This window comes from Sciurus vulgaris (assembly GCF_902686455.1).
Source record: "Sciurus vulgaris genome assembly, chromosome: 7".
Taxonomy (NCBI): domain Eukaryota; kingdom Metazoa; phylum Chordata; class Mammalia; order Rodentia; family Sciuridae; genus Sciurus; species Sciurus vulgaris.
The window spans coordinates 119,559,981-119,577,396 of NC_136467.1; the positions used below are offsets into that span (position 1 = coordinate 119,559,981).

Sequence of the window (17,416 nt, forward strand, 5' to 3'; positions counted from 1 at the left end):
AGCCTCCAGCATAATTACCTTAGTGAACACACTCTAACCATTTTCAGACCCTAACAACTACTTACCAAAAGGAAAGAATGAACTTTGGATACAGGCAACAATGTGGATGAAATTTCAAAATAATTATGTTGACTGAGAGAAGTCACAGACTCCCCCAAAGAGCATATGCTGTATGGTCCTATTTATATAAAAGCATATAAAATGCAAATTAATTTATAGTGACAAAAAGCAGATCACCCTGGTTGCATGAGAGGAAAGAAAAGCAGGGATGTCAGAGAGAAATTATAAAGGGCTTAGAGAAAACATACAATGATGAATACGCTCACTATCTAAATGTGTGATGATTTCACAGTTACATATACAAGCACTTCTTGAAAGAACACTGTATCCTTCAAAACTCTCCCTTGTGTTTCGGCATTACAACTCCAAGTGCTTTTTATATTCAATGAAATGTTTTGGGGAGTCACTCTGCCAGGTTCATCCTCCTATAAGCCTATTTATGAATTGTGGAGTAATTTGAGTTATATAAAGAGTAAGGGTGCTGGTGCTATAGGTAAGACTATTTTTGTAAAGGCCAAATTAGTCTTCACTTTGCAGCACCTGCTAAAAAACATCTTACTGATTCACACAATGAATCTGAATGAAAAAGTTATTTCCCTCTTCGCTACTTAAACTTGACAAAAACAGATTTCCTGCTATGATGGTGCAAGAAGGGAAACTGAGGTAGCTTATAATGAAGTCCATGGAAATGTGAGGTAATCATTCACCACTTCAAGGCTAACTGGCCAGTTTCTTGTATGAAGGATATCTCACTTCACCCACTATGTTATCAAAAATAACATTTTTGGTACACTATTTTGTCTTGATCATTATTAGTTTCCCTTTTGATTAAATTTCAATTGACAGCCTGCATTAACTTAATGATAATGACAAACTTTTGATGTGATTGACAGAGCGTGAAAAGACTATCTTGTAAAAGAACACTATTGTAATAATGACAGTCTCTAATTCACCCACATATGAAATTTTCTTAAAGCAAAGCATACTTGTGGGCAAAAAACTGGACAGAGAAAACAAGTTAAAAAGGTAAGAGTAGAGGTTTCAAGATGGCGGACTAGAGGATAGCTGCATTTCATGTTGCTCCAGGACTCAGGATTCAAAAGAAGAGATATTGAGAGACTTGGGACCAACTCAAAGCAGCCGGGTGAGTCTCTCATGTAGGGGAGGCATCCCGGATGGGACGGTAGTCCCTGAACGCAGGGAACATTGTGAAGTAGAGCTGCCCGGCAAGACACCCCTCCCCCTGCTGGAGCAGTGAACTCGGACAACTGGGAGCATTGTAGAGGAAGCCGCTCAGCACAGCGCTGTGACTCGGAGCAACCACTGGGGCACCGGGCAGAGGCCCAGAGGAGGGGCTGCGAGGAGAGCTGTTTGGACTCAGAGCGACCACTCCTGACACCGGGACCTGCCCGGAGGAGGAGGAGGAGGAGGAGCAGCAGCAGCGTGGGGAGGCACGTGGACTCGGAGCAGCTGCACCAGAGCTACAGGCGGTTGCCAGAGGATCTGCGTAGCCACCTGTCTGGACTCAGAGCAACCACTTCTGAACGCCCGGGCCTGCCCACAGGAGGAGGAGGAGGAGCGTGGCCGCTTGGATTTGGAGTGACTATACCAGAGCTACGGGCGGTTGCCGGAGGAAGAGTGACCGATCCTGAACACCGGGGGGGGGGGGGGCTGCCTGGAGGAGGAGGAGGAGGAGGAGGAGTGCAGCGAGTCGCATGGACTCGCAGTGACTGCGTTGGAGCTCCAGGCAGCTGCTCAGAGGAGGAGGCAAGTGGTAAGTTGTTTGGACTCAAAGCAACCGCTCCTGACCACTGGGGGGCTGCCTGGAGGAGGAGCCGGTGGGACGCTTGGTCTCGAGTGGCCGCACCAAAGCTCCGGGCGGCTGCCTGGAGGAGGTGTACAGTGGGTCACGTGGACTCAGAGCGAATCAGAGTGACTGCTCCTGAACACCCGGAGGGGTACCTGGAAGAGGAGAAGGAACGGGGCGGGTCACTTGGACTCGGAGTGACTTCCCAGGGCTACGGGCGGTTGGCGGGAGGAGGAGGCGTGCAGTGAGTTGCTTGGACTCCTGGTGACCGCACCAGAACACCGGGCGGCTGTCTGCAAGAAGAGGCATGCGGGAGGTCTCTTGGACTCGGAGCGATTGTACGGGGCTCCAGGTGGCTGCTAAGAGGAGGGGCTGCATAGCCAGGTGATTAGGTGCAGAGCAGGGTCCCAGGACCTAGAAGGCTTCTTGGTGGAAGAGCCGCACAGAGACACGCTTAGGGGCGGAGCAAAGGTTCCAGGACTGCGGGCAGATTCTCTGAGGAGAGGCAGCCTAAGGAGACTCATCTGTGAAAGGTGAGGCTCCCAGACCCAGGAGGTAGGTCCGGGCCGCTGGGAACGTTGCAGAGAAAGGTAGCCCAGCCCAGGCGGTAGCTGTAGATTGAGGGGAACCTCTAGGAGGGGAACTGACCAGCGAGACCTCCCCACCGGGTGAGTCTTCCCCGCTGGGTGAGGTTTTCCCACAAGGACGGTAAAACCAGAGACACAGGCCGAAACAGGCCTTGCCTCAGCCCGCAGCCTAGTTCCCCTTTGGATGACCATTGGTCAACAAGTGGAGGCACCTCTGCCCACTAGCAGGGAATATAACCCACCTGCAGGCCACCACACCTAGAGAGGCAGCTTCCTTGTGGAGCACTGCATTATCAACTTTCTCCAAGACTTCAACCTACTGAAGGCTAAGAGGGGATATACTAGAAATCTTCAGGGATATTATAAGTCAATAGAGGAAATCTGCAATATCTCAGCGGTCCACTGATACCTGAACAATACAAGGAAAGGGAAGAAAATGCCCCAAACAAATCTAGTTGTTAAATCAATAAAACCCAATGACAGATTGGCAGAAGAAATGACAAAAAGGAGGTCAGAATCTACATAATTAAAATGATGAGGGAAGCAAACGATGAGATGAAAGAGCAAATGCACGCACTGAATGATGAGATGAAAGAGCAAATGCAGGCACTGAATGATCGCACCAAACGACAGTTAAAAGAGCAAATACAGGAAACAAAAGATCATTTCAATAAAGAGTTAGAGATATTGAAAAAAACCAAACAAAAATCCTTGAAATGAAGGAAACAATAAACCAAATTAAGAACTCCATAGAAAGCATATCCAATAGAATAGAACACCTGGAAGACAGAACCTCAGACATTGAAGACAAAATATTTAACCTTGAAAGCAAAGCTGAACAAACAGAGAAGATGGTAAGAAATCATGAACAGAATCTACAAGAACTATGGGATATCATGAAAAGGCCAAATTTAAGAATTATTGGGATTGAGGAAGGCTTAGAGAAACAAACCAAAGGAATGAACAATCTCTACAATAAAATAATATCAGAAAATTTCCCAAATCTGAAGAATGAAATGGAAAATCAAGTTCAAGAGGCTTATAGGACTCCAAATACACAAAATTACAACAGACCCACACCAAGGCACATTATAATGAAAACACCTAACATACAAAATAAAGACAGAATTTTAAAGGCTGTGAGAGAAAAGAACCAAATTACATTCAGGGGGAAACCAATACGGATATCAGCAGATTTTTCAATCCAGACCCTAAAAGCTAAAAGGGCCTGGAACAACATTTTTCAAGCCCTGAGAGAAAACGCATGCCAACCAAGAATCTTATACCCAGCAAAACTTACCTTCAAATTTGACGATGAAATAAAATTCTTCCATGATAAACAAAAGCTAAAAGAATTTACAAAAAGAAAGCCAGCATTACAGAACATTCTCAGCAAAATATTCCATGAGGAAGAGATGAAAAACAAAGAAGCAAATCAGCAAAGGGAGGAATTATCCTAAAGGAATTGTCAAATAAAGGAGGAAACAAGTTGTGTCTAACAAATAAATAAATAAAATGTAAAAAATGAACCAAATGAACGGGAATACAAATCATATCTCAATAATAACCCTGAATGTTAATTGCCTGAATTCATCAATCAAAAGACATAGACTGGCAGATTGGATTAAAAAGAAAGATCCAACAATATGTTGCCTGCAAGAGACTCACCTCATAGAAAAAGATACCCATAGACTAAAGGTGAAAGGATGGGGAAAAACATACCATGCACATGGACTCAGCAAAAAAGCTGGAGTATCCATCCTCATTTCAGATAAGGTGGACTTCAAACCAAAGTTAGTCAGAAGGGATAAAGAAGGGCATTTCATACTGCTTAAGGGAAGCATAAATCAGCAAGATATAACAATCATAAACATCTATGCCCCAAAAAGTGGCTCATCCATGTATGTCAAACAAATCCTTCTCAATTTCAGAAACCAAATAGACCATAACACAATAATACTAGGTGATTTTAACACACCTCTCTCACCACTGGACAGATCTTCCAGACAAAAATTGAACAAAGAAACCACAGATCTTAATAACACAATCAATAATTTAGACTTAACGGACATTTATAGAATATACCATCCAACCAAGAGCGAATACACTTTCTTCTCAGCAGCACATGGATCCTTCTTTAAAATAGACCATATATTATGCCACAAAGCTAATGTTAGCAAATACAAGAAGATACAGGCACTACCTTATATTCTATCAGATCATAATGGATTGAAGTTAGAAATAAATGAAAGAGTAAAACACAGAAACTATTCCAACACCTGGAGATTAAACAATATGCTATTATATGATGAATGGATAACAGAAGATATTAGGAAGGAAATTAAAAAATTCTTAGAGGTAAATGAGAACAAAGAAACATCATATCAAAATCTCTGGGACACTATGAAAACAGTACTAAGAGGAAAATATATTTCATGGAGCGCATTCAATAAAAGAAGTAAAACTCAACAAATAAACCACCTAACACTACAGCTCAAAGCCCTAGAAAAAAAAGAACAGACCAACACCAAAAGTAGTAGAAGATAGGAAATAGTTAAATTCAGAGCTGAATTCAACGAAATTAAAACAAAAGAAACAATACAAAAAATCGACAAAATAAATAGTTGGTTCTTCGAAAAAATAAACAAAATTGATAAACCTTTAGCCACACTAACAAAGAGAAGACAAGAGAAAACCCAAATCACTAAAATTCGGAATGAACAAGGAAATATCACAACAGACACGATTGAAATACAAAACATAATTAGAAGCTATTTTGAAAATCTATACTCCAACAAAATACAAAATTTCGAAGACATCGACAGGTTTCTAGAGACATATGAACTGCCTAAACTGAACGAGGAGGACATACACAATTTAAATAGACCAATTTCAAGTACTGAAATAGAAGAGGTCATCAAAAGCCTACCAACAAAGAAAAGTCCGGGACCCAGATGGGTTCTCAGCCGAGTTCTACAAAACCTTGAAAGAAGAGCTCATTCCAATACTTCTCAAAGTATTCCATAAAATAGAAGAGGAGGGAACCCTCCCAAACTCATTCTATGAAGCCAATATTACCCTGATAACCTAAACCAGACAGAGACACATCGAGGAAAGAAAATTTCAGAACAATATCCTTAATGAACATCGACGCAAAAATTCTCAACAAAATTTTAACAAATCGCATACAAAAACATATTAAAAAGATAGTGCACCACGATCAAGTGGGTTTCATCCCAGGGATGCAAGGTTGGTTCAACATCAGGAAATCAATAAATGTCATTCACCATATCAACAGACTTAAAGTCAAGAATCACATGATTATTTCAATAGATGCAGAAAAAGCATTTGATAAAGCACAGCACCCCTTCATGCTCAAAACACTAGAAAAAATAGGAATAGTGGGGACATTCCTTAACATTGTAAAGGCCATTTATGCTAAGCCCATGGCTAACATCATTCTAAATGGGGAAAAACTGAAAGCATTCCCCCTAAAAACTGGAACAAGGCAGGGATGCCCTCTTTCACCACTTCTATTCAACATCGTTCTTGAGACTCTGGCCAGAGCAATTAGACAAACCAAAGAAATTAAAGGGATACGAATTGGAAAAGAAGAACTCAAACTATCCCTGTTCGCTGATGACATGATTATATATTTAGAGGAACCTGGAAATTCCACCAGAAAACTCTTAGAACTCATAAGTGAATTCAGTAAAGTAGCAGGTTACAAGATCAATGCCCATAAATCCAACGCATTTTTATACTTAAGTGATGAATCTTCAGAAAGAATAATTAGAAAAACTACTACATTCACAATAGCCTCGAAAAAAATAAAATACTTGGGAATCAATCTCACAAAAGAGGTGAAAGACCTCTACAATGAGAACTATACAACACTAAAGAAAGAAATTAAAGAACACCTTAGAAGATGGAAAGATCTTCCATGTTCTTGGATAGGAAGAATTAATATTGTCAAAATGGCCATACTACCTAAAGTGCTATACAAATTCAATGCAATTCCAATTAAAATCCCAATGACGTACCTTACAGAAATAGAGCAAGCAATTATGAAATTCATCTGGAAGAATAAGAAACCCAGAATAGCTAAAGCAATCCTTAGCAGGAAGAGTGAAACAGGGGGTATTGCAATACCAGATCTTCAACTCTACTACAAAGCAATAGTAACAAAAACAGCATGGTATTGGTACCAAAATAGAAAGGTAGATCAATGGTACAGAATAGAGGACACAGACACAAACCCAAATAAATACAATTTTCTCACTAGACAAAGGGGCCAAAAACATGCAATGGAGAAAAGATAGCCTCTTCAACAAATGGTGCTGGGAGAATTGGAAATCCATATGCAACAGAATGAAACTAAACCCATATCTCTCACCATGCACGAAACTAAACTCAAAATGGATTAAGGACCTCGGAATCAGACCAGAGACCCTGCAGATTATAGAAGAAAAAGTAGGTCCAAATCTTCATCTTGTTGGTCTAGGACCAGACTTCCTTAACAGGACTCCCATAGCACAAGAAATAAAAGCTAGAATCAACCACTGGGATAGATTCAAACTAAAAAGCTTTCTCTCAGCAAAGGAAACTATCAGCAATGCGAAGAAAGAGCCTACAGAGTGGGAGAATATCTTTGCCAATCATACTTCAGATAGAGCACTAATCTCCAGAATCTATAAAGAACTCAAAAAACTCTACTCCAAGAATTCAAACAGTCCAGTCAACAAATGGGCTAAGGAAATGAATAGACACTTCACAGAAGAAGATCTACAAGCAATCAACAAACATATGGAAAAATGTTCAACATCTCTAGTAATAAGAGAAATGCAAATCAAAACCACCCTAAGGTTCCATCTCACCCCAATTAGAATGGCGATTATCAAGAATACAAGCAACAACAGGTGTTGGCGAGGATGTGGGGAGAAAGGTACACTCATACACTGCTGGTGGGGCTGCAAATTAGTGCAGCCACTATGGAAAGCAGTGTGGAGATTCCTTAGAAAACTTGGAATGGAACCACCATTTGACCCAGCTATCCCACTCCTTGGCCTATACCCAAAGGACTTAAAATCTGCATACTACAGAAATACAGCCACATCAATGTTCATAGCTGCTCAATTCACAATAGCCAGACTGTGGAACCAACCTAGATGCCCTTCAATTGATGAGTGGATAAAGAAACTGTGGTATATATATATACTATGGAATATTACTCAGCCATAAAGAATGATAAAATTATGACATTTGCAGGCAAATGGATGAAATTGGAGAATATCATGCTAAGTGAGATAAGCCAATCTCAAAAAGCCAAAGGACGAATGATATCGCTAATAAGTGGAGGTTGACACATAATGGGGGGGAGGGAAGGGTTAGAGTTAGGGTTAGGGAGGGGGGCAAGTATGGAGGAAGGAACTACTGTATAGAGGGTAAAGAGGGGTGGGAGGGGTGGGGGGAAGGGAAAAAAATAACAGAATGAATCAAACAACATTGCTCTATGTAAATTTATGATTACACAAATGGTATGCCTTTACGCCATGTACAAACAGAGAAACAACATGTATCCCATTTGTTTACAATAAAAAAAAAAAAATCTCTGGGACACTATGAAAGCAGTACTTAGAGGAAAACTTATTTCATGGAGCACATTTAATAAAAGAAGTAAAACTCAACAAATAAACGAGCTAACACTACAGCTCAAAGCCCTAGAAAAAGAAGAACAGACCAGCACCAAAAGTAGTAGAAGACAGGAAATAGTTAAACTCAGAGCTGAAATCAACGAAATTGAAACAAAAGAAACAATACAAAAAATTGACAAAATAAATAGTTGGTTCTTTGAAAAAAATTGATAAACCTTTAGCCACACTAACAAAGAGAAGACGAGAGAAAACCCAAATCACTAAAATTCGGAATGAACAAGGAAATATCACAACAGACACGACTGAAATACAAAACAATTAGAAGCTATTTTGAAAATCTATACTCCAACAAAATACAAAATTTTGAAGACATCAACAGGTTTCTAGAGACATATGAATTGCCTAAACTGAACGAGGAGGACATACACAATTTAAATAGACCAATTTCAAGTAATGAAATAGAAGAGGTCATCAAAAGCCTACCAACAAAGAAAAGTCCGGGACCCAGATGGGTTCTCAGCCGAGTTCTACAAAACCTTGAAAGAAGAGCTCATTCCAATACTTCTCAAAGTATTCCATAAAATAGAAGAGGAGGGAACCCTCCCAAACTCATTCTATGAAGCCAATATCACACTGATACCTAAACCAGACAGAGACACATCGAGGAAAGAAAATTTCAGAACAATATCCTTAATGAACATCGACCCAAAAATTCTCAACAAAATTTTAGCAAATCGCATACAAAAAAATATTAAAAAGATAGTGCACCACGATCAAGTGGATTTCATCCCAGGGATGCAAGGTTGGTTCAACATCAGGAAATCAATAAATGTAATTCACCATATCAATAGACTTAAAGTCAAGAATCACATGATTATTTCAATAGATGCAGAAATAGCATTTGATAAAATACAGCACCCCTTCATGCTCAAGACACTAGAAAAAACAGGGATAGTGGGAATATTCCTTAACATTGTAAAGGCCATTTATGCTAAGCCCATGGCTAATATCATTCTAAATGGTGAAAAAATGAAAGCATTCCCCCTAAAAACTGGAACAAGGCAGGGATGCCCTCTTTCACCACTTCTATTCAATACCGTCCTTGAAACTCTAGCCAGAGCAATTAGACAGACCAAAGAAATTAAAGGGATACGAATAGGAAAAGAAGAACTCAAACTATCCCTATTTGCTGATGATATGATTATATACTTAGAGGAACCAGGAAATTCCACCAGAAAACTTTCAGAACTCATAAGTGAATTCATTAAAGTAGCAGGATATAAGATCAATGCACATAAATCTAATGCATTTTTATACATAAGTGATGAATCTTTGGAAAGAATAATCAGGAAAACTACCCCATTCACAATAGCCTCCAAAAAAATAAAATACTTCGGAATCAGTCTCACAAAAGAGGTGAAAGACCTCTACAATGAGAACTACAGTACACTAAAGAAAGAAATTAAAGAAAACCTTAGAAGATGGAAAGATCTCCCATGTTCTTGGATAGGAAGAATTAATATTGTCAAAATGGCCATACTACCTAAAGTGCTATACAGATTCAATGCAATTCCAATTAAAATCCCAATGACGTACCTTACAGAAATAGAGCAAGCAATTATGAAATTCATCTGGAAGAATAAGAAACCCAGAATAGCTAAAGCAATCCTTAGCAGGAAGAGTAAAGCAGGGGGTATCGCAATACCAGATCTTCAACTCTACTACAAAGCAATAGTAACAAAAACAGCATGGTATTGGTACCAAAATAGGTAGATCAATGGTACAGAATAGAGGACACGGACACAAACCCAAATAAATACAATTTTCTCACTAGACAAAGGGGCCAAAAATATGCAATGGAGAAAAGATAGCCTCTTCAACAGATGGTGCTGGGAGAATTGGAAATCCATATGCAACAGAATGAAACTAAACCCATATCTCTCACCATGCACGAAACTAAACTCAAAATGGATTAAGGACCTCGGAATCAGACCAGAGACCCTGCAGATTATAGAAGAAAAAGTAGATCCAGATCTTCAACTTGTCGGCTTAGGACCAGACTTCCTCAATAGGACTCCACAGCACAAGAAATAAAAGCAAGAATCAATAACTGGGATAGATTCAAACTAAAAAGCTTTCTCTCAGCAAAGGAAACTATCAGCAATGCGAAGAAAGAGCCTACAGAGTGGGAGAAAATCTTTGCCAATCATACTTCAGATAGAGCACTAATCTCCAGAATCTATAAAGAACTCAAAAAAACTCTACACCAAGAAGGCAAATAATCCAGTCGACAAACAGGCTAAGGAAATGAATAGACACTTCACAGAAGAAGATCTACAAGCAATCAACAAACATATGGAAAAATGTTCAACATCTCTAGTAATAAGAGAAATGCAAATCAAAACCACCCTAAGAATCCATCTCACACCAATTAGAATGGCGATTATCAAGAATACAAGCAACAACAGGTGTTGGCGAGGATGTGGGGAGAAAGGTACACTCATACATTGCTGGTGGGGCTGCAAATTAGTGCAGCCACTCTGGAAAGCAGTGTGGAGATTCCTTAGAAAACTTGGAATGGAACCACCATTTGACCCAGCTATCCCACTCCTTGGCCTATACCTAAAGGACTTAAAATCAGCATACTACAGAGATACAGCCACATCAATGTTCATAGCTGCTCAATTCACCATAGCCAGATTGTGGAACCAACCTAGATGTCCTTCAATTGATGAATGGATAAAGAAACTGTGATTGATATATATATATATATATATATATACACACAATGGAATATTACTCAGCCATAATGAATGGTAAAATTATGGCATTTGCAGGCAAATGGATGAAACTGGAGAATATCATGCTAAGTGAAATAAGCCAATCTCAAAAAACCAAAGGTCGAATGATATCGTTAATAAGTGGATGAGGACACATAATGGGGGGAGGGGTTAGGGTTAGAGTTAGGGTTAGGGAGGGGGGCAAGAATGGAGGAAGGAAGGACTGTATAGAGGGAAAAGAGGGGTGGGGGGAAGGGAAAAAAATAACAGAATGAATCAAACATTACCCTAATGTAAATTTATGATTACACAAATGGTATGCCTTTACGCCATGTACAGGGAAACAACATGTATCCCATTTGTTTACAATAAAAGAAAAAAAAGATAAGAGTAATAAGGTTGTGGGGAGTAGCCAAAAGAATAATTATTTACTGTGAAAAGACAAAAGCTGTTACCTCTCCTTCAAGTTCAGCAATTCTAAATAAAGCAACAGTTGATTATTTTCCTGCAGACAGTAGGCAATAAACTCGCAGGTCACTAAAACTGCCTATCTGAGACAGAGAACTAATCTAACCTATATCACAATATACTGGTCATTGTATCACTCATCTAAGGATATAGTACATTTTTTCTACATAGATGAAAAAAAAATTGCAGAATTTTCCCAGATGTAAAACTATGAAGGAATGGAAGACAGTTCTTAAATTACTGCACAGAAAAATCAAGACAACTGATAAAAAAAAATATTTCTGACGCATGCAGTATTTTAACCTTCAGCTTCAAGAAACATCACAAAAGCATAACCTTCAGAATATCTAGCTTAGTACTCAGTATAAAGTTTCAGGGAAGTGCTAATGGTGGTGGTGCAGGGGGGTGCCACATTCAGCTATTTAGATTAATTCAATGAAATAAAATGCAAAAGCCGTTTCTTCAGTCACACGAGCCACATTTAAAGTGCTCAATAACCACATGTGGCTGGTGGCTACAATACTAGATAGCACAGATATAGAATGTTTCTAAAATCACAGAAAACTTATCAGTGGTACTCCAGAGTACCCAAGTTTAAAATATGATAGTAGCTCTCATTCACAACCTTTCATTCTTCAGTTATTTTCATAAATGAGACTGTAATACAGTTTGTGAACCCATGCTTTTGAAAGTTTATTTTCTGGGGCGACCAATGAAATGAAATTAGCTTCAAACACCATCAACCTAGAATGGAGTGCAGAATTTTTTAATCCTATAAAATTTTCTTTATCTTAGGACTATTTAACTATTTGCAAACTACCACCAATAATCTATGGTCTCAAAGGTGTTATGCCCCCTTTGAAACATTTGACGGTGACAGAAAACCATGAGAGTTTCACCAAATGAGCACATGAGAAACTATGAAAAAGCAGTCACACAATCCAAAACCATGGATATAATGACATGGTATCTGATAATTTTGACAAATGAACTCAGGGCAGGGAAATGCCAACAAAACAAAGTGCAAACTTTTTTCCCTTTATTAATGGATATAAGTGTTGGTAAAGAGCATGAATAATTCAGATAAGTAGAATCTTCACTAAAGTCATACATTATTGACTTCACAAAACCTCTCTCTAGTTTGATATCTAACAAAACTATTCTAATCCTAGATTGCACTCAATAGTGGAGATGAGTATTATTTATCACTCACCTATCTCTTAAGTCTCTACCTGCCAAAATAAAATATTGACCCATTTGTCATATGTAATTTAACACAGCCAAAAATCTTAAAAAGAAAGGGTATAAGTATAACGCCTGGTCCAATTATCAGTGTACTAATAACATAATCCCATTCAAATAAAATAATAGCTATTGTAACTCTTAAATGCTTCAAATTAAATTTGGTATGTCCTAACTCTTTACAAAGTCTCAAAATAAAACAATCTCCCAATTCATATACCTGGTAAAGGTCCAAAAATGTTGGGCAACCTGTTATTCTAACACTACATCTAATGTTTATCAGACAAGTGGAGCTGTGTTTTCATTAAGAGACGAGTCATCAATTATTTCTGGGAGCTCACAGAGGCAAATGCAAACATAGAATGGCTGACAAAGTAGAAAGATTGGTGTGATGAATTGATACTGTTAGAGAGGTTTATGTGCTAAACCCAGTTTTATTGTGGGTCCTCTGTGTGCAGCTGGAGAAACAGCTGGTGCCTCGGTCACCATAAAAAAGAAAAAAAGGGTACTGTCCCTAGTGTGGTAAAACACCTTGGTCCTACAAAACCTAGCAAACTGCTATCAGGTTAAAAAACAGAAGGGAGACTGAGTTCCAAGGAAGCAGCGGAAAAAATGTACATGACTCAACTTTGGTCTTCCATTTTTTTTCTTTTTTCATATGCACCTAATAATCATTTCAAGAGGCAATTATTTAATAAGGAAAAATTAGAAGAATGAAGTTCAAATGCAACGTGAAACCCTGTTTCTACTATGAAGACAGAGGGAAAATAATGCAAATATGGACAACAAGTACTGTTACTTCAGAAAAGAATTTCAGAAATAAATGTGAGATGATGAGTAGAATGAATCAAGAAATGTGTCCATTTTAGAATAACTTGACAACATGAGGAAGTATGCATGAAAACTTCATCCACCCATCAACAAACTTGAATGTCAAATCAACAAGTAACAAAAGCAAATATTTAGTCTCAACTTGTGAGATACTGACTAAACAAGGACTCATCCCCTCACACAAATACACAGAACAGCATTCCATTCATTTACGAATTAGACTTAATTGTATACAGTAAGAGAGCTGTGCATTAATTACAATAAGGGCTGAGGGACTAGATGGCTTAGGGGGGAAACGAAATCACTTAACCTAAGGTCTAGTATATAGGTTCAATATTAAGAACTGCAAAAGTACTTTACTCAACATGAAGTAACAGTGAGGTGAGTAAAAGTTAAACTCAAGTGAAAGAGATATTCCTGAAGTTAGCATCACTCAGATCTCTATGAGAACAAACACACTATCAAAAAACACAAACTACAACATAAATCCAAACTTTCAATGCACATTATTAAGAAAGACTGAAGAGGAATCAGAGTTTTAGACCAGGGTAAATTTAGTCTTTTATTTAAATGGGAGTTTCCATTTTAACCTGTTCTGAATCTTCTATTTCCTATTCTGAAATTTATGTAAAGGCCTCCGACCTACTGGGTCCTGGTCCTTAGCACTAATATACTAGGCAATAACTTGCCACAGAATCAAATCTCCTGTCAATATTCAGTCACTGGTGTGGGTTCCTCTGGCCTCACAACACCAGAAGAAACAGGACAGAGCCTTAGTACACAAAATCTTTTGTGACTTTCGCTTTTGGGGTTTTTTGTTTTGTTTTGTTTCTTTGGCACTGAGTATGCTAACTAAGCAAGTGCTACACCATTTAAGGTATATCCCCAGTCCAGAAAACCTGATACATTTCTGATTTCTGACCTATATGTTTTTCTTCTGGAAATGACTTCACATTCTAATAAGTCCTCTAATTTCGCTGACCCTAATAATATTGTATTTATTCAATAACTACAAGGGGATTTGATGTTTCCTAAGGATAAACACTAAATAAGAATTTACTAAACAAGGTTTCCATCAAAGAAGTTTCCCTTAGATATTCACAGTGTAAGTTAACTCCCAAATGACTGAATTAAGACAGAGGGAAAAAAAGATTATGAATTAATCAGAGCAAATTTCAATAAATCATTCAGCCAACTTCCACCCTCCTTTCCCAATATCATGAGTTCTTTTGCCTAACTCACTCACTTCTTTCATTACTACTACATATTTGATTACAATAAATCCTTCTCTTGTTTGAAACAAACAAAAAACTCCAAATGGCATATAGTTTAAATGCACTGAATTACATCCTTAAACATTTTAGGGGAAGGATGTCATGACAGCTCCAAATTATTGGTTATAGTCTGGGATATTACAAAAACATAGGACTAGAATAAATTTTGTTATCAATGTGGTCTGATGAGAAGACATGATCAAGTTAAGTAGTCCTGAGAATGAGTATTTTTTTTCCCACTGTGAAGAGATTTCAAACCTCCCTCTTAGTTACTGTTAGCTCTCTTTCCTATATATTTTTCCCATGGAGCAGTAGATATCAAATATAACTGTTTCCCCATCCCTATCATTACACTCAGCTTCGGGCCTCCTACTGATTTCCTGTCAGATGGTCTGCGTTTTTCACCCTTCCAAAGAGAATTCTCTGTATCTAGGATGCCCCAAGCCAACACTTCACCCCGTTTCATTTGTGGAATATATAATAACTATCAATGTTTAGGCCTAGTCCAATTAGTCCTTGCAGTAGATTTTTTTTTTTTTTTTTTTTAACTTTTCCCCCTCATTCATTCTAAACACTGTTGACTACCCAGGAACATACCTCATTCCACATCCTCTGCAGAACAGTAAGACTTGTTTTTCTTTTAAATCTCTAATGAAAATTCTAGAGAGAACCCATTAACTCCCAATTTATTGTCAAAGGAACAATTATAGCTCTGTAATCATTTGCAGAATACAAACTATTGACCCAGACTAATCCCAGGAAATATTTTTCACTCCCATTTAGATATTCTAGTTGGTACTCTCCTACCAGCAGGACAATCATTTTAGAAAACTCTTAATGTTGCAGTTTACATAGTAGCAAAAAACATCAAAATAAGGGTTTGGAGATATGGCTCAGTGGTAGAACACTTGCCTGGTTTACATGAGGTCCTGGGCCCAGCACTGCAAAATAGTGCGGCCGGTGGGGTCGGGGGGCCCACTGTGCTAGTATAATAAAGTCATCTAAGAATTCCATTTGGCAGCCCGTGTGGCATTAGGAGAAGGGTCTCTACATTAAAAGGAAGAAAAATATTATCTGGAATGGGAAGTCCAAGTTCAAGAAGGAAAAACAGAGCATCCATGCAGGGGAGCAGGCGGTGACAAAGAGGAGAGATCTGCAGAGGAATTAATAATAATGGAAGCTAGATTTCTTACTGTAATAAAAAGCATGATAAAATAATTAAGGAAAAATACTAAAACTAAAATGAATCTTGTGGTACTGGGTGGAAATTAAATCATCAGTATAAATTCATAATTTTCAATATACTTCAACACAGACATAAATACAGAGGTAAATGTAACCCCATCCACTGAGAAGGTCTGGAAGCAACAAAATTCCAACTGCAGCGCACACTCTGATCACCCAGATCTTGGCTTCTAAACACTTTTTTCCCCACTGAAAAGAGCCAGGGTTCCTTGGGGAAATGACTGCCCAGGATTGGGGTAAGGAAAGTACAAGATGAGGCTGGAAAACCTTGTACCAGAATGCAAGAAGAGTGACAGGGACATGTCAGAACAGACACAGATATGGGGTGGAAAGGGTTTCCACCAAACAAATCTGGAATATTTTGAGCATCAAACTAGATAATGGTAATAGAAGAGTATAATCTAGTAAATAAAACAAGAAATGATGAATCCAATTTGTTGTGGTTTGGATGTGAGGTGTCCCCCAAAAGCTCACATGTGAGACAATGCAAGAAGGTTCAGAAAAGAAATGACTAGATTGTGAGAGCCTTAACCCAACCAGTGAATTAATTCCCTGATAGGGATTAACTCAAAGGTAACTGAAGTGGTAGGGTGTGGCTGAGGAGGTAGAACTGGGGGCGTGGCTTTGGGTATACATTTGTATCTGACAAGTGGAGACCTCTCTCTCTCTCTGCTTTCTGATCATCATAGAAGCAGTCTCCCTCTGTCATACTCTTCCACCATGATGTTCTGCCTCACCTTGAGCCCTGAGGAATGAAGCCAGCCTTCTATGAACTAAGATCTCTGAAACTATGGGCCCTCAAATAAACTTTTCTTCCCTAAAATTGTTCTGTTTGGGTCCTTTAGTCACAGCAGCAAAAAAAGCTGACTAAAACACAAAGAGACACAAAATGAATAAATAAATAGTACACAGAGATGGAATAGTTACAGTTTTAAAGCACCTTCCCATAAATATTTATTTAAAAGAGAAAGAAGAGCTGGGTATATGGCATGTACCTGTAATCCCAGCTACTTATGAAGGCTGAAGGCAGGAGGATTCCAAGTTTGAGGTCAGCCTGGGCAACTTAGTAAGACCCTGTCTCAAAATACAAAATGAAAATAACTGGGAAAGTAGCTCAGGGGTAGAGCACCCATGGTTTAGATTCCCCAGTACTGGGGAAAGGAGGAAGTAGGGAGGGCGAGTAACTTTACAGAAATGAAGGTCAGAAGATTTCATCTTAAAAATGAAAAATATGACCATGATTATTAATCATTATTAATGTGTCAAACTGAAATTGCATGTTGGGATAAAAGGTTCAATAAGAACATCATTTATGTTTTTCTCCAAAGGAATTTAACTTGAATCATAAGAAAATAGCAGGTAAAACCAAAATCAAATAAAATTCTACAAAATAACTTGCTTGTAATCTCCAAAAGGGCCAAATTCAAAAATATCAAGAAAAATTTAGGGACTATTCCAGAAGAAAAGA

At 38.5% G+C, this 17,416-nt stretch overlaps 1 protein-coding gene and 1 long non-coding RNA gene across 6 annotated transcripts in view; one reads left to right on the top strand and one right to left on the bottom strand.

Moving 5' to 3' along the window:
* Positions 1-17,416, bottom strand: part of ZFAND3 (zinc finger AN1-type containing 3) — a 383,326-nt gene that overhangs the window by 186,465 nt on the left and 179,445 nt on the right. The gene's annotated exons all lie outside the window — the stretch shown is intronic.
* On the top strand, positions 833-13,725 carry LOC306666349. Its single transcript, XR_013765276.1, has 2 exons — positions 833-1,086; positions 11,273-13,725. It is a non-coding gene; the product is annotated as an uncharacterized lncRNA (long non-coding RNA).